Consider the following 7,782-nt stretch of genomic DNA (forward strand, 5'->3'; position numbering starts at 1 on the left):
TATATAAATCACTAATTTTAAAACAGTTCAAAAATACGAAAAGTTTCTTCAAAAGTGAAAAAAGTTTGTCGATTGTGAGAAAATTTTCATCGATTTTGAAAAAGTTCATCAAATTTTTAAAAAAGTTCACGATTTTGAAATAGTCCATTGGGTTTGAAAAAAATCATCGAATTTGAAAACAGTTCATCAATTTTGAAAAAAGGCTCATCGAAATTGAAAAATAATATCCATCGAATTTGAAAACAATTCATCACGCTTGAAAAAAAGTTCAAAATTTTGAAAACACTTCATCATTAAAAAATAGAACACACATTTAAAAAAAATAAAAAAATAAATAAGAAAACCCGAATAAAACCGCCCCGAAATCTACCAGCGAACCGAGAAAAACCGGCATGGGAAGCTTCCCAAAAGCAAAGGATTCTCACGATTGAAGATACAAATAAAAGTAAGAAAGCAAGTTATGAAGCACTAGTCGTTCGATGGCCCAATGGTAACTGTGTTGGCGTCGATGCAACCAAGCGCGAGTTCAAACTCCTGTGGGTGCATTTTTTAACATTAAAACAGAAGAAGAAAAAAGATATACATGGGCCGGCACAGCTCACTGCAGCTTCACGCGCCCGTTTGCAAAATGACCTATAGGAAGTGCCTTCATTCTCCTCGGTAGCTGTTAGTTTTTCTTCGGTTTCGACCAGTTTTTTTATTTCTTCCTGTTTCTATTCGTTTCATTTTTCTTTGTTTTTCACTGTTTTTTGAGGGGTTTTGGTGTTTCTTCATCATTTTTCTCTGATTTACAATGGTTTTAGTCTTTTTAGTTCTTTCTTCATTTCTTCTTTTTAGTACATGTCTACTTTCTTTCAATACGCAATGTACATTATGAGTGTATACAAGTAAAAATATATGATACACGTTAAACACTCATAATGTACACCTCGGTAGCTGTTAGTTTTTCTTCGGTTTCGACCAGTTTTTTTATTTCTTCCTGTTTCTATTCGTTTCATTTTTCTTTGTTTTTCACTGTTTTTTGAGGGGTTTTGGTGTTTCTTCATCATTTTTCTCTGATTTACAATGGTTTTAGTCTTTTTAGTTCTTTCTCCATTTCTTCTTTTTAGTACATGTCTACTTTCTTTCAATACGCAATGTACATTATGAGTGTATACAAGTAAAAATATATGATACACGTTAAACATTTTTCTAGGCTATTATATTTTTCTTAAACACTTTTATTTTTTGGAAAGGACCACAAAGTTATATTGAAATTAAAGAGTGGTACAAAGCACCCCAACTTACAAGGAAATTGCACACTAGTCTCTGGAGAACCAACCTGCCCCTCCAACCACCGCGGGTTGTCGGCATGCCGCCGCCACCGCTCCCTCTAGAGCCGGTGGGACCTTGGATATCTACAGCCGAAATAAATGCGGACGGGAAGTCTTCAACCTCGGTCCTGAAGGAACAACACAACAAAAGGAGAGATAGGCCAGCCATCGCTTGACCACGTCGAGGACAACACAACTCCCGAATCCTTAGAACACTTAGGAAACGGAGACAGCCAAGACGAGCCACCAACACCGCACCGAGCCTCCCCCAGCACCCCCAAAGAAAGGCCATGAACAGCCAAACATGGCGAAGATGGGATCGAGGAACCCTAAATCCACTAGTTGGCCATCGCCTCCGCCGTGAAAATCGCACCTTGGATACCTATACTCACCGGATCGACGAATCCAGGAGTCCACGACATCGGAAGCTCGATGACTCTGCCGCACACGACATTGCTGTAATGGGGAAAGAGCTCTAGCGAACTTAGTCTACCACAACGCTGCGACAACCACCTCTGCAACGTCGCCAAGAACACCTACCCTATTATCTACACGCAGAACCATATATCTGGGGCTCCCTCACTCTTCCATCGCCGGAGCGGCGACCGGAGAGGGAGGGAACCTGCGGCCTGGCCGGCGGCGAATGCAAGGAACGACGACGCCTCCTTTTCGCCTCTCCTACACAGTAACCACCCCTCTTGACCCTTGTTAGGACCGAGAGTATATCGACCAGAGGGGGTGAATGAGAGATTCAAATTTTCTTTCGAAAGCTTTAAAACTTAATCCAAACACAACAGCGGAATAGAGTATCGAGAGAAATGCACTGAATCGGTTTTCTTCGTCAGATGCATATTCATCAATGAAGGCATTAACAACGGAACGGGTATGATGGATAATATGTTTAACTACGATGGGGGTTATGCAGCAAGAAAACAGGTGTAACAGAATGAGACATAACATAGCTGAAACTGAGAGAAATGCAACTGAAAGGTTACACAAGTAAAACAAAGATAACGCCTGGCAACGAAGGAATATAGACAAGGGTAATGATAGAAATAAACTCAGATATACATAATGAGGGTCTCAGAAGAAGATACAAGATTAGGTCATCTATCAGCACAGAGCACGAATGAAAACTACTTAATGAAATGCATTAGAGAAGATATAACCAGTGGTGCTCAATGGCGACAATAGATTTGGTAGACCAGTTCACCCTTCTGCCAAAGGGTTACGTCTGGTTGGAGGGGCTGTGACTTAACACGGAAGATAAACTCTCTTCACCCTATTCTCCTTCAACGCAGAGCTGATCAGACTCAGGTTGATTTCACTCATGGGAGATCCGTGTCGGTGATCTCCAAACCTTCGGTTGACCTTCACGAACCGCAATCACTCTTGGTTGCTGAAGATCAGGCTTGGTGAAGACAACAACTCTTCAACACTCGAAGCCAAACCTATCCGTCTATAGAGTGCGCAACTCTCAAGAATAACAGGTACAAGAACTCTCACTCAGAACTGTTGTGATTCCAAATCACTACCTAAGTTTGGGCTCTGGTTTTCTCTCGGTGGATCTCAAACTCAAATCACTCGGAGAGGGGTTGCTCAAATCAATCTTCTCAAAAATCTCAAGCGAAGCAGCCTACGGATAACGCTGGAGCGGGGTGTCTATTTATAGCCGCAACCTTCCCAGATGGGAAATGACCAAATTGGACATCAGCTTCAGCCAATGGCCAAACGACACGATTCCAACAGTCGGATTCGAGCACAACAGTAAATTCCTTGCGAAGCAAGAAATGCTAACTCCTTGGTCCGAGTGAAATCTCTTGCGACGAAGAAGATCACAGTCTCTTACTAACAAGTATTTGCTCGGAGCACAAAGAGATTTCTCTGACAACTTTCATAGGTTGTGGCTAAGAATCACAGTTGATATAAGCATCGAGAACCTATACCCCTCTCAATAGTTTGGAAGTCCTATGACTCGAAAGACTAAAAGAAGAACAACGAAATGAATGCTACGTCTTCATTTTGTCTTTGACTTCAATCGTTGTAGTCAATTTCTTCGGACGACGGTACTGAAACAAAAGCTTCGCTTCAGCAGTAAACTTTCGAGGGGTCGATTTCTTCACATTCCTCTTCTTGACTCTATCACTTCAACATATATAGCTCGTTCTTCTCTACATCGCATATATGCTTCGGTGAAGTTCCTTGAACTTAGCACCAGAGACAACATTCTCTTCGGTTGTGTGTGGACTTCTCCTCTATGTGCACTACAAACAAATTAGTCCATACCTATTTCTGTAAAAAAATCTCCAAAACACAAGGTAGGCAGATATTGCACCAACAATCTACCCCTTTTGGACGATTGTTGACGAAACATGTCACATCGAATGATAGATAATGAATGTAATGTAATGCGAGGAATAATGAAAGATGAGAGAAGATTATGAAGATAAGATATTCTCCCCCTTAAGATATGCTTCGGTTCGGGGAAAATATATTTCTCTTCGTATGAGTGTCATTGACAACAAATTTCATACTAGAGTTCTTTCAATGCGCTCAACAGTGTGTGAGATAGTTCCTGTCACAAAAACTTCGAGAAGGGTTAGATGTGAAACAAACATTGTGAGAGTTGTGACATGGATAAGTCATGAAGGTTTTTTCAGAACACAGTTTGGATCCACATGAGATATAGTTTTCCTACATGTTAGATATTCAATATGATTAGAGCAGGATCGAATAATAATTCGTTGCTCAGAGTGGATAAGCTTCGAAGGTGATTTTCCTGCAATAAATGAAAGAAAGTGATATCTTTGAGGAAAAACACTTTGACAGTAAAAAAGATAGCCTTTAATGAGGCAATTGTGCATAGGCTGACTTTATCTTCCAGCAAGGTTAGATAATGAGAGATAGCAGTCGGAGCATATCTAATCACAACATGGTATCATCATTTGATGATTCTATGTTCTTCTTTGAGGAGGATTTATGTGTCCCTGTAAGATAGATAATCGTCTGTGGTAATCATTCACAACAACAACATATTTAAAAGTATCCGCAGACAAATAGAGCAAAGCAAATAGCATTGCAGGTGGGGGTTATTAACACTACATGACAATCGAGTGTTTCAGCACCACATGCGGTGTGATAAGTTATTTGAAGCAAATTATTCGACCGAAAACCAAATGAAAGTTTGAAGCAAAACACCCTGCAAATCCCAATAAAACTATCACTCGATGTAATTCTCCCCCTTTTTGTCAACAAGTGTCAAAAAGGAAAGAGAGGACACACGAGGAATCACTCTGTGAGAGTATCTTCTGAGTTAGAATTGAAACCATTTGAAGACAATGGTGCGCGTCGGTTCTAAACAAACGGTTTTTAACCCCTTTCCGCGATGGCATTTGGAACCGTCGTCAAGTGAGCGTGGACGATAGGAGGGTCCTTCCCACACGACCCAGAAACCGTCGGGGATAGGGAGCCTTCATGCATACAATTGTCCCTATATAATCGTTTCCGATATCTCGAATATCCCAAACGCTTCATCATTGCTACTCGTTTGTGCTCGCATTGCCATCGTAGTCGAAGTTTTGTGGTTCTGCCTAAAACCAAGCAGATTCCAGGCACGAGAGTTTTTTAGGCAGATTCTAGGCACGAGAGTTTTTCGATGCCTGGCACATCACAAACAATTCATGATTATAAACCGTGTACGATAGGTAAACAATCACACACATTTAGTTTTTCCTGCACCGTATGTGATAGTGTCTGACATCACACATGCTTTGTAAATGACAACTGTGTGCATGCTTGCACACGTTTCCTCTCTGTGAACCGTCTCAAATTATAGTGTGTATCGCAAAAGTTTGTGTTTTACCAACCGTGTGTGCGATAATGACCTGCACAACGTAATTTCGCCCTAATTTAATTGCTGCTATTTAAAATTATACCTAATTTAAACTTGAAAGTAGGCTATAGCTTTATTCATATCCATCAGGTTCAAACAACCAATGCATTATTCGATTCACAGATAGTTATGTTTAACAATTACATAAGCACCAAATAAAGAATAATGTACCAGGATTCTATACTTGTACTATTACAAATGGTAAAGAAAAAGGCGACAGACATTCCAGTTGTTGAACAAGGTGAAGCGGAATGGCCCTATTGTGCTCTACTGGATGCAAAAGGCATGCAGGACTCTAGTCCAACCCCTTGCGATGGCCGGCCGCCAATCATGTAGTTTGAGAGGTAATCTTGAGTAAACTGCTTCAGGATCCACTACAAAATAAAAAAGCTTCAGATATTGTCATCTAACACAACTCATTACAGGCAGTAAAAAGAAGGCTACAAGGTTCTTACTTACCATCCTGCAGTTCACTGTTGTCTTGCATAAAGTGTAAACAAATAGTTCAATTGACATCTTTTGACCCAATTTAATAATAATCTTTATCAGTTTCCTCACTTGATGCTGGTTCATGAATATCTCATTGCCCCTTACGCAGAAAGGGTCAATACAAATAAACAATCATTAATGGTATTACTTAGCAACCAAACATAGTGTTTCACAAGATCCTGGATTCAGTTTACAGCAACAAAGAAAAATAAGTGTTTTTTTCAGGAACTTCACAAAGAATCAAAACATACAAATAAAGTAGATCATTTCATTAAGCAACTGATATTGGTCAATTTGATGGATTGGGTGGAACAAGAAATGCAAGCAGTCTTAAATTTTATATCTGCTATAAAATTCTATAAAGAATTATAGCCAAGTTATTCATACTAACTCAAGCAGCTGCCTTCATAGGACGATAAACATAACACAAGATGGACATTTCAATCTACAAAACAGTACCCATCTAACGATTAATATACACACAAAATTCAGCATCCAACTTCCTTGAAATTCAGAATCTTCTTATTTTTCACTACAAACATGTTTACAAGTAAAGAAAATACAGCTATTTGACAATTTAGCAGGGTAAACTGAATGTTGGGAATAAATCAATACCTGGTCCATCAAGTATTGTACAAGGTCCTTCACTCCTTTGCCTTTTAGTCTAGAAACCATGAAGTACCTAAGAAACATTCCACGCAATTTTAATCAGGCATATGAAAAAAGGAACGCAACGTAAATCATAGTGCAGACCAAGGGGTACCGCTCAAATCCAGGAATCAGGCCTGCACAAATCTACAAATGGTTAAGCAGTGTGCTTATCATGACCTTGAGATAAACTGTAACTGAAAATGGCTGGTCAACCTGAGAGGAAAAGATGGTGAGACTTTACATTTTCAGATGCCTATTGACATCAAACATTACTATTAGTAAATCATAGAGGTTAACTGAGCTCCAGGCAATCTCCACACGAACAGTGACATCCGTATGAGGAAACCCATGGTGCCCTAACATGAGACCTGGGGTATCAAAAAAGCACCGCAGAGAATTTTATCAGCTGGAAACAACTCAAACTTCGAGATTTTTTTTAACATGGTCCAGACAGGCATTTTGGACAGCAGGTCATAATTAGTTGATATTAATGTATCATAATGGGAAAACAACTAATGCTTTACATTACACATATAAATTTCTTAATTTCCATAGAATAAAATAGATTGGATGAGCCAAAATATGTACTTGCACCACAGGTGTAACCAGATTTCTAAATGCAGTAAATAGCTTGCTAAAATAAAATAGTACCTCTGATCCATATTACTCGTCGCTCAAACAGATGTATCTAGATGTATTTCAGTGCTAGATCTAATCCGTTTGAGCGACAAGTAATATGGATCGGAGGGAGTACAAGAACTCCATGACATCATACATAATACACATCATTTTCAAATTGCAATTATTTGCCAAAGAGAAGATCCTGAAGAAGCCATGCTAAAGTTAAATATTGAAAAGTGTAGATCAACAGCCTACTAGCAAAAGCAGATATTTGATAGAAAGATACTATCTGAGTTTTCCCTTCTGTCAGCACGCCCAAAATTTCATGAGTTGTTGTATTTGTCTTGCGGGAGACTGCAGCCACTTTTGAGCCAACCTGTTAGCAGATATGAACAAGGAAACTTAAGGCATCACTATGGTTATATGGTAATTTCACTCTCACTAATAATGAAACTGAATACCACTTATTAAACCATAAGGCATCATATTAGCAGCACTGCAAGCATTAAGTGAACAATCCAACATTAACAATTGTTCCATTCCTGAACAGATCAGATGTCATCCTAGGACTTCCACAACAACTGATAGATGGCATGATAAAACATAATACCCTTTATTTGTCTTGAATGGCTCATGTTACTCTAGTATGTAGTAATATGGCATCTCAAACCATAGAATGACATGTACATAGCTTTTATTGGTCTTATACAAGCTATCAGTTTGCTTCTATGCATGAGTTTCGAAATTATCTCTCCCCTTAGTACCAAGCGATTGGACATGTTCCTACCATGTACTACCCCATGCAGGGCCAGCCCT

The 7,782-nt window shown here is 39.3% G+C and overlaps 1 pseudogene; it reads right to left on the reverse strand.

The window, feature by feature from the left end:
• Positions 1-5,691: 5,691 nt before the first annotated feature.
• Positions 5,692-7,782, reverse strand: part of LOC119327695 — a 4,082-nt pseudogene continuing 1,991 nt past the window's right edge.

The sequence above is a fragment of the Triticum dicoccoides genome, chromosome 7A, assembly GCF_002162155.2.
Source record: "Triticum dicoccoides isolate Atlit2015 ecotype Zavitan chromosome 7A, WEW_v2.0, whole genome shotgun sequence".
In the NCBI taxonomy this organism is placed as follows: domain Eukaryota; kingdom Viridiplantae; phylum Streptophyta; class Magnoliopsida; order Poales; family Poaceae; genus Triticum; species Triticum dicoccoides.